Raw genomic sequence first — 22,107 nt, 5'->3', positions numbered from 1 at the left:
ATTATTGGAATAAATGTCCAACTCTTATTTCTTTCCCATCTAATAAATTCTAGACACCAATGTCAAATTAATCTTCTATAGTTCAGAAAAAGTTACTCTCCTGCTAAGAAAGCTTCAAAGCCTTCCCATTACCTACAGAATAAAATTCTTACCCTCACTTTCTTACCCTTCATGAAATGGCTTGAACTTTTTTCCAATTTAATTTCCCACAGTTTCCTAGTATAGCTTCTAGGCAAGTGGGTAAAAAGCAACTTTAGGAAATGCTGGTTAACTCTTTTTCATTTTCTAACTTACAAGCATTAAGATAAAAAGAAAGTTCAGGAGGAATTGATTACATGATACATAAATTCAATAAAAATATCAATGAATGAAATTGCTTAGATGAATTTCCCAGTTACTAAGTACTAAATTTGTTAGTGGGGACCTGGGCTATTTTAATCCAGATTACTTTAATTTTCTCTTAAATGTTGAGGATTTTTTCCTGCCTTATTAAGTAATAGGTAAGAGTATCTCCTTTTTTGTTCATCTGGTTTCTAACAGGGTCACAATGATTCTATTTTGAATCACAGAGGTAAAAGAAGCTGCTATTTTACAAATAACAAAGCTAAAGCCCACAGAGATACCATTTGAATCAGTCTGAGTTTCCTTCCCATGTAAGGACATACAGGATATTGAGATATATAAAAAGCTGTATAATATTTTTTCCTTATTTTTGTTTGCTGTAAATGGTTTATATACTTGCTTGGAAATACTTCAATTGTATGTGTGTCATTTCCATTTTCCTATGGCTTTTAAATATCAAATACAATTGAGTAAAGGTTAATTTAAAATTTACCTTTTCAGTTCATCACATACAAAGTATTATTATAATAAATAATGCTAACAAATAGACCTGCATTTCCATTAAAGAAACTTGTTTTCAAAAATTTTTTAGTGTTAGGGTTGTTAAAATATTTGTTAATTTTTCTCCATTTGGTGCCCAACTCTTTCTTAAATTTTCCCCAAAATTATAATCACTGATGGAAGAGGGAACAAGCAGTGAGATTATTTTTTAGCCATTATAACTTTCCAGCATGGGGCTATTCATGCAATAACGACATCTGAAAGTGACTTTTGCTTACAATTTCCTTAGAGTCTCAAGAAGTTATATAATTATTCACATACTAGAAGATGTCATTCTTTGAGAACTTAGAAATAAAAAATGCAAACATGATAAATAACCATAGCAGAAGAAGTTTACCTCCACATTCTTAAGGGTTTTTGGCAGGGTTTGAGAATTAAACTAACACAAGACAGATTATCAGGGGAAAAGTCCATCAATTTATATAAATCTCAAGTGATACAGGAGCCTGAATTAATGAAAGAAACACCCAAAGATATGGTCAAGTCTACATACTTTTATTTTAGATTGAACAAAAAGAGGTAACTGTGGAAAAGTAACCAAAATATGTGGGGAAGCTAAAGGAAGATAAGAATTATTTTAACAAGTTCTGTTTGTTCAGAATTCTCTCATCTTTGACTATGTAGAAGTGTGTTTTCTGCTTTTGCTCAGAAATGGCATCTTTCACATGGGGATTTTTATATTCTGTTTTGAGGTCTGAAAGGAGATATTAGAATACCCTTCTTGCATCTGCTGTTTTTTAAGTGACTTTTTAGCTAAAAAATTCTATGCCAAACTGACATATTTGGGTTAACATTCTGCTACCCGTCATATAACATCCATTTACACACAGTAAAAAGTAAGACACTCTCACTGTACTCCAAAATTCAAAAAAAAATTGGTAAAAATAGTAGCTCGTCTTGGCCTGCCACAAAGATCGATAGACCTTTTTGGTCTCGTAAAGAGCTGGAATCACTAACACAGGTGAGAGGGTTTCATGCGCTGCAGTCACGCTGATTAGGATTTGGTCTTATAAGTGATGTTACATCGCTAAAATAAGAAAACTAGATCCTCACTATTATGTTAGGTTTTACAGTAGGAAATGGAAGAACAAAAAGGATATAATATGAAATGAGACCTTCAAAGTAAAAATGCCAGGGATATACAGTGTGAAAAAATAATAACAGTACAAAACACAACAAAGCAAAAACAGACAATTATAAACCAGAGACATCCTGCAGGGGAGGAGGCGGGAGAGGGATCAGAGGGAGGGGGAGAAGCACAGGGGACTGAGGTGATGGTGCACGGGTGCATTGGGGAAGGAAATTCTATGGGGACTGCACCTGAGGGGTGGGAGGAAGAAAATATTGTTTAAAAATGAACAAAGATATAAATAATTAAAAAAGTAATTATTAAGAATAAAATTAAGTTAAACCACAAAAATAATGTGAGGGATATAAATGCCTTAAAATTACCAGATATCTTGCCATTCTCCCATCCTCCATACCAAAGCTCACCCTCACTCTTGACTGTAGCCAAACTGAACCTCTTTAGGATCCTTAATATGTCATGTTATTTTTTTTTTTCCCTACTGACCTCATCAGTCATTCCTTCTCACTGGATAATTCCTATACACGTTTGAGCCCTATTCTCCTGGTTACAATGGCCTCCCATCTATTCCCAGAGCACTCAATGCTCTGTTGCCAGTAATACTTTTTCCAGCTGCTTGTCTTCCTCTCTGAAAACTAAGATCAGGGGCCTCCCTGGTGGCGCAGGCAGTTGAACACCACACTGTGAAGCTGTCCACAGCCTCTGCAGCGTGGGTTCGATACCAGCCGACCAGGGAGAAACCCACATGGCGCAGCAGACCTCTCCTGTCTCCCCACTGCTCCCCTCGGCAATGTATTTCAGCAGTCTGCCTGTTCTGTTCCCCACTCTGTCTCTGGTGTTCTGTTCTCCGCTGTGTCTCCTCTCACCCTCCCGCACATCTGGCCTGTACCCCAGTTCTTGTATAAATAAATAAATCTTTTTAAAAAAAGAAAAGAAAACTAAGATCTGAATAGGCGTAGACTGCACCTCCCCTCTCCTGTTAACCACCAAGTCCCAGAACCTAACACAGAGAATGAATATTTGCTGATTGAATATACAAAACACTCCCATCTCACCTAAACATAATTCCACTGTTTTAGTTATATCTTCATATTAAACAACTAATCAGTATTTTTATTTCATTGATAGTTTGCTTTGATTTTACTGGCCCCATGTTTATAATTATAATTATAATGTTTATAATTATCTACATTTGAACTATGTAATGTCTATAACCAGGGTTTTCCAAAGTCTTTAAATATTACACTATCATTGCTTCCCTATAACAAATTTTAGACTGCTTAAATTCATTTAAATCTGCAACCAAAAAGAATTTTATATATACACACACACACACATACACACACTTCATATATATTTTTTTTATTGGCAACAAACCAATAAAACTGAGGTTAAATAATTTCTCAACAAACCCTAACTCCTGTCATGAAAATCTAAATAAAGCCTCAGGAAAGACCCCTTTTTTCCAGAGTGGCAGGAAGAAAACAACAAGATAAAGTGGGGAGAGCAGTCAGGCCTGGGTTCAAATCCCACCTTTGACATTCTCAATCCATGTAAGCTTGCCACATCGCTTAAGAGCTGCCGGTCACACCATCTGTAAACCAGAAAACTGAGGCTCACTTTGCAGTCTCAATGTGGGTTACAGACAAACAGGATGAAGCATTTTGTTCATTTAATAAGAATTGCCATTATTTTAGTTAACAGATATAAAAGATATTTTCACAGTGCAAATACTGTATTCTTGAAACTTTTTCTAGAAAAGTAACGTTCTTCAGTTAAATTATATCTTACTATATTCTTTTTGAGAGAAAGTATCTCATGAACTGTTCTACTATTTACCCTCTAATTTGAATGGCTTGATTTCTTTGAATCTCAGTTTCCCCATATATAGGATTAGGAGTAGTGACAGTTATTGAGAATTTAAGCTGTCCCAAGCATTATGTTAAAGAGCATAGCAGGGCAGGCACACAGAAGACATAGTAAACACTTCATTAAATCCTCCTGTTAACTCTGTGAGGTGCCATAGCATTAATTTTTATTCTACACATGAGGAAAAGTGGAGATATATAAAAACCAAATAGCTTGTTCAAAATGAAAGAGCTTGTCAGGTACAGAGCAGGATGCAAATAACCACCATCTGACAACAGAGTCATCTACCCTCAATTGCTTTGTAGAAGAACCACACATTCAAATTATATGTAAATTACATGAAAGCAATTACACCTACATGTGTTTTCAGATGTGATATCTATAATGATGCTGGCAGTGAAAAAAGATAATGTTTTATTTCTTGCAGAAGAAAACAATTACCTCCAAGGAGTACAAGGTCAATGGACTTGAGTCTGAGTCCCAGCTATGATCTTGACCTGGTACTTTAGCTCTCTAAGCTTGTGTTTTTGTCAAGGTGTTCTCAGAAGCAAATCCTGAACATATAGTTCATTTGGAATAAAATATCAAGAAACACCAGCAAGTCAGTGGGGAAACGAGGGAAGTTACCATAGTAGGAAACCAGCCTAATTCCTGTGGAACTCCAAAAGTCTGGCAGAATAGGTGTCTTATGTTGCCCACCTGAAAGACAGGGAAGCAGAGTGAGGGCAGGAGCCACTGCCTTGTCCTCATGACCCTCAGAGTAGGGATGACAAGGGCCCAGGGTGAGGAGCTTAAAGGAAATGTCCACCCCAGGAACTGCTAGGGTCTATGCTGGTCAGATACACCCAGCCCAGAGGGGACTTTTAAGACAGGGATGGAGAGGGCCTAAGTGTTGAGGAAGAAGAAACACACAATTATAGAATCTTCATTTTCATGTTATCAAATTTTTCTTTTACTTTTTTTTCTTTATTGGTTGACATTGGTTTACCATGCTGTATATGATTAGGAGTATAGGCTCAACCTCTTCAGATCTGTGTGATCACACCACACCCACCACCAAAGCACCCACAGTCCCACCCTAGTCCATTCTGTCCACCTCCCGCCTCTGCTTCCCAGTGCTCACCCACCCCTTACAGTAGCCTCAATTCTACAGTCTGGTTCTTGTGTTTATTTTGCTTTACTTTGGTCTGTTGCTTTGTTTAGTTTCTTAATAGTTCACATACGAGAACAATCATCCAGTATTTGTCACTTTCCTTCTGACTTACTGTGCTCAGCATAACCCCCTCTAGTTCAGTATATGTTACCACAAATGGAAAGAGTTCATTTTTTCCCTAAAGACAAGTAGTCCATTGTGGGGTGTGCGTGGTGTGTGTGTGCATCACAACTTTCTAATCCACTCATCTGCCCCAGGCACTGAGGTTGCTTACCTGGCTTGGCTATTTTAGATAGTGCTGTAGTGACTATGGGACAGCAGGTATCTCTTCAAGTTAGAGATTTTGCATTCTTAATTTGGATACCTAAGGGTGATTTGCTGGATCATGTGGTAGAGTCTCAAGAGTGTGAATATTAGGCTTTAGTTGGAGGTTGGCTCTCAGAGAGAATTTTATTATTATAGTTGTCACACAAACACTCAAGCTCAAATAGGCAAGCCAACCCAAGGTTCCCAAAGTACCTCTGACTGAAGACAATAAACGCGACATGTCTTAGTGGGACCTTCCACCAAAGTGGAAGTCTTCCGGCCACAGAAGTCTCTAGGCTCGAGGGCCAGGGGTCTGGATGGTCAAGCAGGATGTCAAGCTGGTTTGCAGTATGCCTAACCAGGGAGCGAGAGGAAGTTCAAGCTGAAGTGCAGTCTGGAGTCCAAAGGGAGCAGCAAGCTAGACTCTGGAAGAGTCGCCTCTGGCAAGTCCTTTGCTCAAGCTAGTCTCTTGGAACTGCTCTGAGCTTGCTTCAGAAATCCGCTCCTTTTATACATCCTTATCAGGCTCGGATTTGGGCACCATCTGCTTTATCAGTCTTTAACACTCAGGATGTCGACGCAGCCACTTTCACACATGGTGCTCGCTGGCACCTTAATATTGTTTAGTTTTAATTTTGGTCTATGTATTTACATTATTTGTAAGCCTTTATATGTTCGTTACATATTATAGTTTCAAAAAAAATCTAAACTAATAGTGATTAATACAGCCATTTTTAAAAAAAAATTATCAGGCCAACTTGGGTCTATTTATAAAAACATAAAAATGGTTTTACTTGATTTGATGCAATTGACCACATTAATTTGAGTGAATATATGTGTACCTCACAAAATATGCAGAAACAAATTTAGATAATATTAAACAATCATTCATGAGTTGTAGAAAACAACAACAGCAGGGAAATTGTCTAACCCAATAAAGGACAGCTACCAAAAGCCTTCAATAAACATCATTCTTAAGGTTATATGTTAGAAGTGTTCTTTCAAATCAAGACTACCACCACCACAGATATAGTGTCATTTCACAAGAGAATGAGCCAGCAGTTTGGGTTTTATATTTTTTCATAAAAATCCCAACAATTTTACAGAAAATGTTTCAGACCAAGACCAAGAGATTTTAGCAAATTGGTTGAGTACATAAAAATAAATACTTTCTTGGGCATCCCCTGGTGGCGCAGTTGGTTGAGCACCGCACTGTGAAGCTGTCCGCAGCATCTGCAGCACAGGTTCAATCCCAGTCAGCCAGTGAGACTCCCACATGGCGTGGCAGATCTCTCCTGTCTCGCCCGCTGCTCCCTCCACAGTGTATTTCAGTAGATCTGCCTGTTCTGCTCCCCACTCTGTCTCTGGTGAATCCTCTCACCCTCCCGTGCATCTGGCCTGTACCCCGGTTCTTGTATGCATGAATAAATAAATCTTAATAAATAAATAAATACTTTGTGCTATCAATAAACTGTTTAAAACCTTATTTTTTAAACATCATTAACAATGGCAGCAAAATGATAAGGCACTGAAAAAAGGCACTTGACAAAAGAGGTCAAGGTCTCTTAGGGAAATTTCATGAAAGGCACTGAAAACCTAATTACAGGAGACACCGCCTTGTTCACTGAAGGGGGTTCTGGATTGCAGATTCACATCCCTCCAACGGATCCAAATATCCATACAACTGTAATCAAATATAACAAAGGTTTGGGGAGACAGAGATGGTGTGCTGCTTCTAAAATTAAAAGTTCAGGGGATTCCAATGATTTCCATGGAGCAAAGGAGACAGTACAGTTCTCTCTGAATTTCTGGACCATGGAAACTATGAGCATGATAAAGCAGTTCTTTTCTGACTTAGTAAGTTTGGGGTATTGATTCACATCAGTGGATAAGTGGAATCCCTCCTTCAAAAACAAAATTGCACCACTTTCTTTGCCTTCTAGATCCTTCCATCTCTAGAAAACTTCAGTGTTCACTCAAATGGCCATTACAGCACTCTGGTCTCCCAGCCTTGACCCCCTCACCCACAGTGATGTCCTTGGCTAAGCCACACAGCTGCTCTGGCAGTTTACAAAGCTCAGCTTCCTGGAGGATTTTAATGGCCAACAGTGAGGGCTCAGGATAAGGGACAAATGGAGGTTCCTCTCACAGCCTGTTCAGGGATCCCTGTGACTCCCACCTGGGAATGTCAGTAGGCAAGACAGTGAGCAGAGCTATAGGTCACAGGGTCACCATGCCAACCTCCCTGTCCATCACAGGACAGGGCATTATGTCTCTATGGGTCAGGGAGACACCCTGGTAGGCAATGAGGCCTCCACCCAGAATCAGTCCTACTTTGCCCCCAGAGCAGGTGCTAGGTGGAGGCTCAGTGTGACTTGATTAAAGGAAGGACTTGATTAAAGGGGTGGGGGGCCTTCTACATTGCTTAAAACAGTAAGGCCCCAGTCACTCTTTAAGTGACTTAAGAGGTTAGTGTGCCTTACAGCCTCAGGGGCTGCCAAGAAAATGTGAAGCAGCTGTGGCAGGCTGCCTGGGCCAGCTCTCCTCCTCCTGCCGTTGCTGCCCCCTCTGCTGCCAACAGGGGGGCAAACCAGTACACAGTCCCGACCTTGTTAGACCCCCTTCACCTGAGTCAGGCCAGGAGAGACAGCCACAGCAACACCAACCTGGATGGCAAGAGCATCCGCCATGGCCACAGCCAGGAAACAGGGTCCAGGAAGAGGCGGGCAAATGACAAGAAATCCTATCAGAGCAATCTTGACCTCTACTTGATCTTGGAAATGTGAGTGAGCCTCCTACCCTGGCAGACACTTGGGGGTTCCGTTATCCCAGGGGACAATAGAGGCAGGGCTTGGCCAAAGGAAACTAGCTTCTGTGAGGAAAGAGTGAGGCTGTGAGGCTAGTCCTGTTCAGACGCAAGAACAGACCTCTGTGACCTCCTTGCTCCTAGGCAGAAGGACGGCCCAGCCTTCCTTCCACGGGGCTTTTCATTTGGGAAAGAAAAAAGGGCTCCTGTCAGCTGGCCTACATCTGTGACCTGCAGGCCCGATAGCCGCGGGAGGGCAGGTGATTACTGGGAGCTCCTTTCTCAGCAGTTGTTAATCACGTCCTGGGCTTTTGGTTATCACTTTATGCTTTGTTTTGTTTCTCACCCAAATGACTCCATTTTTACTGGACTCCAGAAAGACTGCTGAGTTGTTTCTGGGCCTTCTCATAGTGTCACTGCTGAGAAAGTCCTTTGCTTTGCTGTCTAAGTGTTTTGGCTACTTTCTTTGATAATCTATGTATTTTCTGAACACTGTGATCTCTGGGTGTGGCCCCGATAAAGCTGGGCTCTATTGAAGCCTTTGTGACCTTGAAGACACAAAGGGGGTACAGGGCATCGGCTTGGAGACATGGCTTTAGTCGTTTCCAGCTGCAATGTTGGGCTGAGAATGAACTTCACCTCTTCAGCAGCAGCCGTGGCAGGACATTGGTGACCTTATTGAAGCACCTAACTCTTTCCAAAGCCCTTTCACTGCACTGTGCCATCTTCAGACAGGCCTGGGGGAAAAGTAGGGAAGGTATGTGCCATCTCTTGGGAAGTCTGCGGGTCCCAGAGTTGAAGACAGTAGCCCAGAGGTTCTGTGGATGACGTATCCACTGTTGAAAAATCAGGTGTTGAAGTTATCTACAAATACGTAATTTTTTTTCTCCCTTCAGAACTGTTATATTTATGTGTGCAGGTGTTGAGGGCACATACATTTAAGTTTGTATCTTTGGTATGTGTTGACCTCATAATCACTATGTAATGACTTTGACTTCTGGGAACATTTGTGACTTAACATCTACCTTGTCTATTATGACTTGCATAAAATATCCCCTTGCATGAAATATCTTCTTTCATCCCTTCACATTAAATCTCTGTTTGTATTTAAAGTGAAATGTATATCTGTAGGCAATAAAGACATAACTGGGTCTTATCTGTCCACCTAATCATACTGCTATTTTGATTGATGAATTCAACATATTTAAATTCGGGGTTCTTATTGATATGTGAGAACTTGCTACTGACAACTTATTATTTCCTAAATGTGATATATTTACATTACAGCTTTATTTTTTCCTTCTATTTCTGCCTACCTTTGCAGATTAGGCTTTCATCATGTATATTTTTGCTTCCCTTTCTAGCCTCTGGTTGTTTGATGAATGTTTCTGTGCAGAAACTAGGACTTGGAGTATTGAAATCTGCCTTTTTGTTAACATCCCACCATGCCACTAGTATTTGTTTGTAATTTTATTTTAACAATTATCAAGGAAATTCATGAACACAAAGTTAAAATCAAACACTGTTTGGCACTCAACTTCTGTTTCTGGAATCAAGACTTTCCTCCAAAATTACCACACACTTGAAGCTTTCTCACGGTAGGTGGGGTGATTGAAGATTCTTACTCCTTCAATTATTCTTTGGAAAACCATTGTACTCAGAGGAAAAACAGAGGAGTAATAGAAGGAAAGTGAAAAGTGCCACCACCAGTTAGGAAAGAAGTAGTCATGCAGTTTCACATGTGAGCTTCTAAGACAATGGGTGACTTATCAGAGCTTTGCAGCATCATCTGACATAGCAATGTCACCCTGTCACTAGGCAGTGTCACTGCCAAGTGCAATGGATAGAGTATGGGTTTGAGAGTAGAACAGGATTTAGGTCCAATGAGTAGTAATCCTAGCATCATGATCCACATCTCTCCTTCCTTGCCCCATCATGGGTTGGCACTTTTACATGCAGCCTAAAGGGAGCTGTAGAGAGCACAAGCAAAGAGCTCTAATGTCAGAAGTGGTGGCAAAGGCCTTAGCATACCATTCATCCACACACACACTCTTATGTGGTAAGAAAGAAGCAGAGAGTTGGCAAAGGTCATTCTCCAAAGAAATGAAGGACCAGGAGAGTCAGAGTTACGGAATGTGGGCGGTTTTTGCAGAAATGCATCCTACTTCATGTTTTATCTAGCAGCTAGTGTGTGTCCAACCAACTATCCATGTTTGCCTCCAAACGGTCTCATTCTTGAATCTTTCAGTTGCAAGCACACAAATCCCGTTGGTGCCATCCCTCTCATTACACTGACGAATGTCACCATCAGGAAGACCCATTGAGGTTGCTGCCATGTGCGGCAGCTTTGTGGGGTGGGGGTAAATTATTGGATGGTTTCAGAGAGAAACTCTGCCAACTCAAAGAACACACCCTATTGCTTTTCATTTTCAGGTCAGGAAGTATGGGCAAGAACTGGAATTTTACATATGGTTTCATAGAGGATATGCTCAAAATGTTTAAAAAGCATGACTTCTCCATGTGGCGGGGGTTTTGCTCTGCCAGGCAGAGTGCTTGTCTGTTTAGACTCAGTGGGCATGGGTGCCACTTGGATCAGCAACATGAAGCCCAGGTAGAGTTGTGAAGCAGGAAAGAAAGGCAGTTCACTCTGGTTCCATCGGCTCCAAAGGTCGTGGAAGCTTGGTTTGTTTCAAGCCTTGGTGTTAAGCCACAGTGTAGGGAACACAGACTGGCTTGGGGATGTCATAGATGAGAAACTGGGCTAACCAGTAACACAGTAAAAAACACTTGTTTCAATAGTTCCAAAGAAAACGGAAAAGGACCCTCATGGCAACTTTAAAGAAAAAGCCAGGGCGCCTCCCTGGTGGCACAAGAGATTAAGACGCAACCTATGAAGCTATCCACAGCCACTGAAGCACAAGTCTGATCCCCAGGCAGGGAGCTACCCACATGGCGCAGCAGACCTCTCCTGCCTTGCCCGCTGCTCCCCTCAGCAGTATATTTCAGTCAATCCACCTGTTCTGTTCCCCACTCTGTCTCTGGTGAATCTTCTCACCCCCACACCTCTGGCCTGTACCCCAGTTCTTGTATACATAAATAAATAAATCTTTTTTAAAAATAAATAAAAAGCAAGGATTCCCAGAGAAAAAGTCAAGGATGGTTTCCACGGGATACAGACATTTGAACTAGGACTTTTAAGAATGAGGAAAGACAGGGTAACAAGGACCACCAAGGAGCTGTCATGTGGAGTGATCTGTGTAGGGGGAGAATAGGGCTAACTCATGGAAGGGACAGAGTATCAGACTAGGATAAGACAACTTGGGGTCAAGGTCAAAAGGGCTCATACAATCAGGCAAGGGGCCTGGATTGCTGTGAGCAATAGGAAGTTGTAAATGACTTTTGGGTAGGGATGTGAGATGATACAAACTGTGCTCCAAGAAAACAGATAATTGTGGGTAAAATGAGTGGGAAAAGAGTGAGGAGCAGAGGGAACAGCAATCTCCTAAAAGACAAAGAGGGTCTGGGGCCTCCCTGGTGGCGCAGGGGGTTGAGCGCCACACTGTGAAGCTGTCCGCGGCCTCTGCAGTGTGGGTTCGATCCCTGCCGGCGGGCAAGAATCCCACATGGCACAGCAGACCTCTCCTGTCTCGCCCGCTGCTCCCCTCAGCAGTGTATTTCAGTCAGTCTGCCTGTTCTGTTCCCCGCTCTGTCTGGTGAATCCTCTCACCCTCCCGCACATCTGGCCTGTACCCCGGTTCTTGTTTAAAAATAAGTAAATCTTAAAAAAAAAAAAAAAGACAAAGAGGGCCTGTAAACCAGAAGCCGGTGGCCAGGGAGAGGAAAGGGAAAGATAAATGTGAATGACCTGCAAGAGGGACAGTCATTTCTTTGAGATGGAAGGGAGGAAGGAAACATAGACCAATAAGGAAGGGCCAGGAGTTTCAAAAAAAGTTACAAAAAGATGCTTTTCAAGGAGCACTACATAGGTGCTGACACTCCTGGCAGTCCCATTATGAGTTCCGGGTTCACATAAACACAGTCACAACTGCTCCCCACTCTGCCTGTGGATGATCAGACAGGCCCTTCGTGATGCCCCTTGGGTCTGTGAACATGAAATAGTGATGAGTAACAGAGAGGGTCAAAGACTCTGGGCAGCAGGTCAAAGGCTCTGGCTCGGCTTCCTGACTGCGGTCCCCAGTCCAGGTTGGTCTGCACAGTGCAGAATGTGCCAGCACAGATGGGCTGGTCAATCACACTCAACCCTTATTCCTATCTCAATACCCCTATCTTATTTTTTTTAGAAAAGAAACAGAAGACGGTCTCAACAAACTGCAGAATACAGTGCCTACAGGCAACACAAACATGCAGGAGGGATTTAAAATGGTACAGACAGCTAGAGCTCGAAGAATCTATCCTGCTTTAACAAATTCTCAGAATATCATTGAGTCATCTCAACATGCCTTCTTGCTTTTGCAGGTAAATGAGCAAACCTCCGAGGCAAACTCTGGAGGTCAGCTCCTGCTGACTTCGAGACGGTCAGGTCCAGGACAGTCAGGCCGAGGGCCCAGCAGTCTGATGACCCCCACTTGCTAGCTGACTTTTGAGCAAGTTTCCTGCCTTCTCTGTACTCCAGGCTCCTTGTCTGTGCACAGAGGGGGAAAGCCATCCCCCCTGATGATTCTGAGGCTGCGTAGGGTCCTGTGGGTTTATTAATTCCTGGTGTTTATTAATATGAGGCACCTGACCTACAGTTAAGCTGTGTGGAAAAGAGAGAAAGGCCAGGGCAGATCAAGCAGAAAAGACTTTGCTTATGGAAGAAAAGAGCTTGATTTTCCCCTTGCTGACCACACTGTCGCGTTCCCATGGCTGGGGCTGCCTCCTTCCCCGTCATCATCTTCCCTCTGGCTGAACCTCCTCCTGCACCTGTGTGTCCCCAGGGCTAGCAGCTGTGTCAGCCCAGCACCATCTTCCATTGAGATTGAGACTGTAGGGTGGATACTCTCAGCAAAAAAGCTGGAAGTGGGGAGACTGGTGGGGAAAGGTTTCAGCTGGTGTCAGGGTCTACTCCGCAAGCATCTCTGCCCTCAGTTTCTGACTAACTGGACCTAAGGGGCCAGCAGGAGTGCCCCCAACTGTCTCTGGGCCTGAGGATCATCTTTTTCAGTCAGTGAGAATTTTCCCCCATTGCTCACGGGAAAGGCCCATCCTTGTCCAGTGAAATATCTGGACTTGCCTCTCAGGAAAAAGGTTCTGCCATCTGGTAGCTGTGAGAATCCAGTAAGAAAAATCCTCAGCCAGGCTCAATCTCCTCCTCTGTAAAGTGGATCAGCCAAGGGGACTTCTCCCTCCAGGTGGCTGCTCCACAACCCTCTAGGCTCTCAGGAATGTGGTTCTGGGGTCAGGCAGCCTCTCCCAGTAGGAGGAAGCTGGGGGGCAGTGCCATGGCCCTGTCACCTGTGGTGGGTCACTCTGGGTGCCTTGACTGACCCTGCTTCTCCCACAGAAAAGAAGGTTCACTCCATGGTTATCTCCCTAACTGATGGAGCAATGTCACCAATTTGAGGCTACTAAGAACAAAGTAAGTCAATCCCACCTTTACCAGCCTTTGGTCCTGAACACCCTCTTTGTCTTAGGCTCAGAAGACTCCATAACTGGGAGGGACTGTTTACGCTGTGGGTGTAAACAACTATCAGGTAATTCAGAACAGGGGCCAACTGCAGAGCTTAGTTGTAGAACGTTTTGGCAGGGTCCCCCAGAGGATGGTTCTCTAACCCACCCCAAATATTTGGACAACATGTAGCATAAATGAATAACAGTGTTGTAGAGCCTACAGACCTGAGGGACAAGTGGAAGAACTTTCCATTCCAGAAAGACGGGCTGCTGGCCGAGGCCAGGGTGGGGTGCTGGAGTCTAACATGGCATGAAGCCTGAGCCTGAGGACTGGATGGGGTCCTGCTGGCCTCTTGCCCCTGGCTGTGGGCCCAAGCCTTCTGCTCCTCCTTGTAGCTGTTAGCAATTTCAAGCAGTGAAGAACACATGGTTGGTGTGGACAGTGGATTTTATGCTCTCAAGAACATCGATGACTCAATGAGTGCGGGGTAGATGTGGGGCGGGGCGGTGTTGAGGTGGCTTCTTACCATGCCCCACTATTCACTTTACCTGACCCGAACAGCTCTCTGAAATACCGTTGACATAGAGTTCTATGTAAGCTGAAGGTATGTCACACAATGGTTGAACATATAAAAGGTGAAAATGATTAGCACCTTGAGTTAATATAATTCATTTTGTTTAATTGAATCAAAAGTTTAATTTAAAAGGAGGGAAAATATATTTTAAATCCCCTATATAAAATACTAGCAATGAAACCCAACAGCATCTCACAAGGAAAATACTTCAGAGCCAATTTGGGATCACCCTCAGAAACACAGGGCTCACATAGCAGTTGAAACATGAGTGTAATGCCTCCCATCAGCAAAATGAAGAAGAGAAAATGATTATTTCAGAGGATGAAGAAAAAGAATGTCACAGTTCAATGCCCAGCGTCTTAATAGGAACATAATCTGATCAACATCCATCCACGCCAACACGCCCAGCTGACATCAGCTTCAGGGTAAATGGGGAAGGCCCCTCCTGAGAGCTGGACCAAAACAGGATGCCCGCTCTCCCAGAGAGGGCCCCAGGGCTTTGAGGCAAGGAGGTCCAGGCACTTCCTTTAGGCTAGAAGGCCTCTCTCTGTCAGAGCCTACATGTGCAGGTTGTGCTGCCCCAGCACGGCCAGCGGACACCTAAGCTCCACGGGTAACACGCCCTTCCCCGGGAACAGCACGCAGCCTGACCCTGCTGCATCCAGACCCAGACAGCTGGCTCTGCCTCTTTGCCCTTGCCAGGAAGGCTGGAGCACCCTGACCCAGGTCAGACAGAAGCTGCTCCGGCTGAACTCTGCTGCCCGTGGCCAGCCACCTGGAGCAAGGGACCCAGATGTGCCAGCTCCTCTGTTGTCTCCAAGAGGCAGAAAGATCAATACCTGCTCTCAGATCCATGAGGGGAGGCCAGTGGATTGTGCAGTGACCAGCTCGGAATAGAAGCCAGTAGACTTAAGGAAGAGCAGTGGTGCTTATCTTTCCATCCCTGACAATTGCTCCGCTGCCCATGCTGAGCCCAGGCAGGGAGGGAGTGGTTACAGAGCATCCAGCATCCCAGACTCATTCTGACTCCTCTGAACCTTTAACCAGCAGTGCTTCATGTGGATTGGGTTAGAAACCCATTCCCCGCCACAACCCCCCCACCCCCCCCCACACACACACACGGGTCTTTCCTTGTTTTAAGTCCCCCACCCCCACCCCCCGCCATGTAGCACCCTGATAGCCTGGTTTCTCAGGCTATGTCCCAGGGAGAAAGCCAGGCACGAATGTCTGAGCAGCATGTGGGTGCACAGACAGCTGTGGAGAGCAGTCCTCATACCATCTGTGGTGGCCCAGTCAAGGTGACAGGTATCCTCCCCTGCCAGCCTGGCCCAGCAATCCCTGCGCTGACCTTGTCAACTGTCCTCTAGTCAAAAGCTGCCACCCAGTGTCCCAGTCATTAGGTGGAAAAGTTCAAGGCAGTCACCTACACTCCATGAAACAGGAGGAGTCAACCCAGACAAATCGTGGCCAGGGAGCCCTGGGGCACAGGCGGGGTGAGCAGGAAGGCTCAGTCTCCTCAACCCCACAGGACACCTCAGAGTCTAGGTAGAGTCCTCTGCTCCCTCCCTGCCTCTAGGTCCTGGCCCCAGCCCACCCTCCCGCAGGGCACCATGGAGCTGAGAAGAGCATTTCCCTAACCCCAAGGGCTAGACTTCCTTTTCCAGCTTTATGGGGTTTAGTCAACCAACCCTTTGGGACCTTTCAAATGACCTAGGAAGCTTTTCCTGGTCACCTGGCCCCTCTGGCTCCTCCCAGATTCCTCTCCTTCTTCACTTGTCAAACAGTAATACCATGACTACTGCTTAACTGTAAGTCTTGCTTTTCTCATTCAATCTGAGTTTCTTTCTCTTATTATGGGCATTTCCAAAACTGCAGCAAATGGAAACAATTCTATAAGGAGCTGCTCTCGATAGCTGGATTTCTCAATTAAGAGCTGACCTTCTTACCACTTATCTATCTAGCTCCTTCGCACTTTCTATGTCTCTGTCTCCAACATTCCATCTTATTTTGGATGCTTTTCAAAGTAAGTTAGAGTTATCAGGCTACTCTACCCCAACTTTGTTGTTCTGCTCTTGTTCAACAAGGGACTGATTTTCCCGAGTTCTCTTTTTGAAATACACACATCATTGCATCACAGGAATATTGTTTGATGAGTCCTGACAGATGCACATACATACCTGCATAACGCAGCCCCCATGAAGACACACCATCACAGCTGTCCTTCAATCTCCTAAATCCTGGCAGCAGCTCCTCTCCACTTTGTGCCATTTTAACTCTATCATTACTAGTTGATCATATATACTGACATCTCTATCTACATACACTTCCAAAGGGCATTTTTACGTAAATGGGGGAATGCGGTATATGAGATTGTCTACCTTTGTACTGTATGCAAAAGCCAAACCTGTTTCCTTAGTCTCCCTTGGTGGATATTCAGATACTTCCTAACAAGTCAGTACACAGACCCTGTTCCTGGGAACATCCTGGTTCTGACATTTGTGCGGGCACTGGTCAGACTTCCCTGGGATGAACCAAAAGTGGAATAGCCACAATAGGGCAGAACAGGTTCAAAGGGGACCAAGAGGGTGGACTTTCTTCCAAAGAGGCTGTGCCAAACAGCACATGGGAATGAGGGTGTGGGGAGGAGATACCCCAACTGTTCCCTCCAGGCTAAACATGCAGCCCCTTGTCATGGTGGGCAGGGTCCTGCTGAAGAGTGAGCAGTGAGGGTACAGCCTGACAGAAGTGGGTTGAGAAGCTACACCGAAATAGTGGCCACTGTGCATGGTAGAAGGCCTGAGACCTGGGGTCGTCAGCCTGGCTGAGTGGGCCACATGCCTGATTGCTGAGCACAGGACACTCAGCTGACCTTTCATGCTCTCTCTATTTCAAACCTCAGCTCTCCCCAGCCTCCTTGTGGTCAGGCTCTGCCTAGGGCAGGGTCGCTGCCAAGAGGTTGTCCTCAGGGACCAAACAATTACCATCAGCAAGAGCAGTGGGCCAGGCCAGTCCAACAATGACTGGTTGTGGTGTGAGGAAGGCAGGAGGGGCATGGGTCACTTGAGAGTGAAAATGTTCAAACTGTATAAAAGTTCTTGAAAAAAGAACTGGAAAAAGCATTACTTAATTTCAGTAATTATCAAAATAAGATAATGAGTTATTTTAAAACAAATACCAGCTTGGATACATTTTATGTATAAATATTTCAGTTTCCATAAAGATAGGTAATAGATCCCCTTGTTCCTAGCTCCTGCCTGATCCCCTCCATTCCCTGTCCCAACCCTGTTCATTGATGTCACAATTTTAATTCCCTGGCATGTATTTTCATTGTTCGTGTTCTATTGTCTGCCTTTCTCTCAATCCCACAAAAGTAAGCCCTGGAGAGCCGGATCCCATTCAGTGCAGGTCATTGCCCTTGCTGGTGCGGGCAGGTGCTGAGAAGGCAGAGATGAGATGCTTATCTTGCCCCGCAGAGAGCTGCACCAGCCAAGGGCAGGCAGATGGGGAGCGGTGTATGGATAGGCAGGTCCACTGCAGAAGAAAGTCCACTGACTTTCTTCCTATATCATTTTCTTTTAGATAAAAAAGCCACTGAGGTAGAAGTTACTGGGCTAATGTGACCAGGAGTGCAGATAGAGGAACCAGCCAAGTAAGTGTCATTCTGGGACAGGCAGGCATTTTTGCCCCATGAGGTAGCAGAATGTGGGGCCACCTCAGCTAAGTAACATGTGACGTGCTTTGGGAGGCTTCAAGGCATCCTCCTGACCCTCCGTCTTGGTGCTCCCCTGATGAGCTTAGTGATCTGCTGTGCTACAGCCCCTGCTGAGGACAGGACATGCCAGATAAGCTGCCCAGAGAGGGGCCTCTACTGCCAGCAGCCTCCAGAGTGGAGCCAACACAATGTAAGTACACATGAGTCAAGAAGGTAACACCACACAGTGTCCCTGGTCAGTTAGTGATCACAAAGGCATGTGACCTCACGCAGAATCCCTCACTGGTAATCCTCATTACCAGGCTTGACCTCATGTTCTTGGGATGAGCTCTCTTACCCCAGGCTGTCTGCCTTCCAGTAGCCCCAAATGCCTCAGTTTAAAGCCATCAAAATGGGGAGAGCTGTCGGATATGGTTTGAGCAGAAACCAAGGACCTATGGTCACCATCTGTCCTTTCTGTGCTTCAGCGAGATCACTATTGAAGTGAGCCTGAGCAACCGTGCCAGCTTCATCAGCAACGGCTCAAGATCACTAGTGAGGACTGTGGGAGTCACAGGGTAGGTATATGGTCTCCCTTGGGGCTGCCCAGAAGCCTGCACTGGAGAGGAGGCAAGAGAGAGGACCAGTGCCCAGGACAGGCCCAGCAAATAGCAGGTACAGATGGGCACAGGGCAGCATCTCCCAGCAACAGATGCCCTTAGGTCTTCATCGGAGTTGGGAAGTGCCTGGGAGGGCTTCTAGGAGCCCTGTGGTGCAGTCATCTTAGCATGACTTAGATGCCCTCTGTTCTCTGAACGATGCCATTGAGGGCACGTAAAGAGACAAATGAGAGACCCAAGCAGATTCCAGAAATAGTGTTGAGGCTAAATACCACCTTGCCAGCACCCCCTCCCCTGGTCTGTGGTGGGGAGTTTGGGCTACCATCTTAACTCCAGTTGGGGCCAGAGGGGTTGCTAGGAGGTTGTGTGCAAGGAACCAGACTCCAGGACATCTGGAGGACATCTTCCCACCAAGCAGGCTCTAGGCACAGGGATATGGAGGGAAGAACAGCTGGGGCCCTGCACAGTCATGGTGTGTTTCCTCTGCTCTCGTGTCCAACTGCTGGCCCAGTTGTGTGGCCATCACAGCCCCTGGCTGTCAGTTTGCAGATGTCTTCAGACTCCTTTCCTCTTTCCTCCTTTCCCACACTCCTCAGCCATTCCTGGCTGCAACTCTCTCTCTGCAAGAAGTCTCTCTTCTCTGCTGGTGGGGAAGCTATCAGGGTCCTGGGAAGGAACAGGACTCAGCTCAGCAAGGGGCCCCTGGGAAGGAAGGTGATAGGCCCCTTTCCATGCTCCACAGCATCCAGGCAACTTAGCCCTGGGCAGCAGGACATGGCCAGTGGTGAACATCTGGCACAGAAGAGGTGTGCCAGGGAGCAGAGATGCGTTGTCTGATGGCCAGAGCCCTGTGTTTTGTACCTGCTTGTGAGGGTGCACACTATGCTCACATCTCCTCTGCGTGTATCTGCGTTGTGTCTAGACATCTGCTCAGATCAGCTAGAGTTCTCACACCAGCCCATCAGGAGTCCCACCAAGACACAGCTCGTCTGTCATCAGGCCCATGAGGAAAGCTCTCAGGAGAGCCTCAAGGGCCCTGGCAGGGCAGATGAGCAGTCCTGACCTTGCCGTTCTCTCTGCCACCCTGTTCCCTGGGCAGTGGTCCCCTACCCCTTCCCCTCTCCTGTGCTCCGCAGCAGAGACTGTGCGCTGTCCCACCCTGAGGGCAACTTGTCCTTGGCTGGGAATGACGGCCAGAGCAAGCCACCTTCCTCAGCCCCCATAAGGGCCTGACCTGTGCCAGGACTTTGATAACCCTCCGCACCTCATGAGCACCTCTCATCTCCTGCTCACATGTGGACACAGAGGCGCATAGAGATTGAGGAGCTCTGCCCACAGCTGCAGAGCCTACATGTGAGGGAGCCCGTCATGTGCAATGGCTATGGGTCTGCTCTGCTCTTATAACCCCCACCTCTCAGGGGGTCCCACCATTCCCTCAGACACCTATCTTTGTATCTGTACAATTCTGACAGGGCCTGGATCCTCCTCCCTGCCTTCCCTGGTGTGCCTCACAAATGCAGGCCTCCTCCCTTTCTTCTAGCTCTGCCCAGGTACCATGTGGGCACCTCATGTTCCCCTCCAAGCCACCACATGCCTCCTCAAACCTTTGTACTTTAACTCCAGTAGGAGGTCCTGGCTTGGCCTGCAAAAGATATTAATTTGTTGGGGCCTCCCTGGTGGCACAGGTGGTTGAGCGCAGCGCTGTGAAGCTGCCAGCAGCCTCTGCAGTGCCAGTTCGATCTCCACCGGCCTTGGAGCAACCCACATGGCCAGCAGACTTTCCTGTCTCACCCACTGCTCCCCTCAGCAGTCAGTCTGCCTATTCTGTTCCTCGCTCTATCTCTGGTGAATCCTCTCACCCTCCCGTGCATCTGGCTTGTACCCCGGTTCTTGTATAAATAAAATAAATCTTTAAAAAAGAAAAGATACTAATTTGTTCCGGATGTGCAAACAATCCGTGATCCACACCCTCACCCACCAAAACACAAGAGACTTCCAGGCCCCTTGACACAAGTAAAGGCCATAATCCTGGCCCAGGGCGCTTGTGGATATAGAGCTCAGGTGACTTTGGGAACTGGAGGGGACACTGTCCTGCTGGAGGCAACCGCCATGTTCAAAGCGTCCTCACAGGCCCGTCTGCTTTTCAGGATGAACCAGATGTGTTGTGCATGCATGGTTTGTACAACTTTTTTCCAAAATGCAACTGGTGCCAAGCGATGTATTGTCAGCCCAGGCATAAGGTAAGCAAGGGGCAGGGATGCTCCCCAGGGGCAGGGCCCTTTGCTTTTTGCCATTGTCAGCTGCCCTACGGGACTGTCAAGAAGAAGGTCTAAGACAGGACACCTGGGGCTTAGGAACCTCCCAGCTGATTCGAGACAGGGGACCGTGTGTTTTCTTTGATTTTATCCAAGGATGACAGGAGACAAATCTAGACATTAACCAGCACTTCTAACTTTAAGTAAAAAGGCTGGAGAAGAGTCATCTGGGGAGTTCTCTGTGCCTCCAGTCTGTGGCCCACCCTACCCAGTCCCAGGGCTGTGGGGCAGCTGCTGCTTCTCATGTGCTGAGGCCCTCCTGGCTGGGATGGAGACACATCCCTCAGCACACACCTGGGAAACCTGGGGAATGCTGGGGCCTTCCTTTAGTCAGAATTTGTCCTTATATCCCAGGCTCCCAGTCAGGGGAAGAAGATCAGGCTAACATCTGAGCAAAAGGAATTCAATGTCAGAGAGCTGGGTGCCTGAGAAGGCTGGACAGGCCCCCCACCCCTGAACAGAGTCTCCAAGGGGGAGACCAGGCTGGATCAGCACAAGGGAGAGGAAGGGCATCCTCAAAGGTCCAGCCTGTGGGTCCATCTCCCTTGAGCCAAGGAAACCACAGGTTTCTGTTCCCAATTCCAGTGGCTTCTCAGTGACCTCTCTCTTATCTTCCTATAGTTGTGCCCCATCTTCAACCTATTCAGGTTCCTATATTGGAAGAGGCCTGCTGACCAGGTTGCTGCCTTCAACCCAACCCGGAGTGCTTTCCCCTCAACTGCAGCTGGTTGCATTGTCAACACACCCATCCCAACCCCCTCAACTCATATGCTCTGGCTTCCAACTCCTGTGCCCCAGGCCTCCCACCATGATCCCTCCCTCCAATGACCCCTGTCCCTGTTCCTTTGCCACTCCCACCCCCACAGCCCAACCTCTAAAGCACCAAAGCCCAAATTTAATAACTTTTTATGTGCTAAATTGGACACATATGTTGAGTCTTGCTTTACAGTCCAAGGAGTAAGATGTTCCTGATCAGCAGGAAAAGGGGTTCCCTGGTGAGCCCTGCTCTGCTCTATGGGACGCAGCCACACTGTGCACACCAGGACAGAGCACCCAGGCGTCCTGTGCTGTGCACAAGCCCAAGTCCCCCTTCCCACAGCCCGGCCTAACTCTGACAACAAAGGTTGTGCCACATTGGGTTTGCCCTGAACTCTGCTCTTTGGAAAAAGCCC

The 22,107-nt window shown here is 46.2% G+C and overlaps 2 long non-coding RNA genes across 6 annotated transcripts in view; one reads left to right on the top strand and one right to left on the bottom strand.

Moving 5' to 3' along the window:
* Positions 1–3,386: 3,386 nt before the first annotated feature.
* The window catches only part of LOC119233951 (uncharacterized), a 94,394-nt gene continuing 75,673 nt past the window's right edge, over positions 3,387–22,107 (bottom strand). Inside the window, exon 4 of the long non-coding RNA XR_005122505.2 lies at positions 3,387–3,584. This is a non-coding gene — a long non-coding RNA (uncharacterized LOC119233951). The remainder of the gene's footprint in view (positions 3,585–22,107) is intronic.
* LOC119233950 (uncharacterized) lies at positions 7,620–20,313 on the top strand. 5 transcript variants are annotated; one of them, XR_008549809.1, is made up of 6 exons: positions 7,620–8,100; positions 12,426–12,507; positions 13,628–13,702; positions 17,889–17,958; positions 18,108–18,211; positions 18,489–20,313. It is a non-coding gene; the product is annotated as an uncharacterized LOC119233950 (long non-coding RNA). The 5 variants fall into 5 exon arrangements; XR_005122503.2 differs by having other exon boundaries at positions 12,426–12,600; XR_005122504.2 differs by having other exon boundaries at positions 12,426–12,600; positions 18,055–18,211.

The sequence above is a fragment of the Talpa occidentalis genome, unplaced genomic scaffold (genome assembly GCF_014898055.3).
Source record: "Talpa occidentalis isolate TD23 unplaced genomic scaffold, MPIMG_talOcc4v2.1 talOcc4.8, whole genome shotgun sequence".
In the NCBI taxonomy this organism is placed as follows: Eukaryota; Metazoa; Chordata; class Mammalia; order Eulipotyphla; family Talpidae; genus Talpa; species Talpa occidentalis.
Note: the sequence above shows the minus strand (reverse complement) of the source record. Positions and strands in the feature narration are given on the sequence as shown.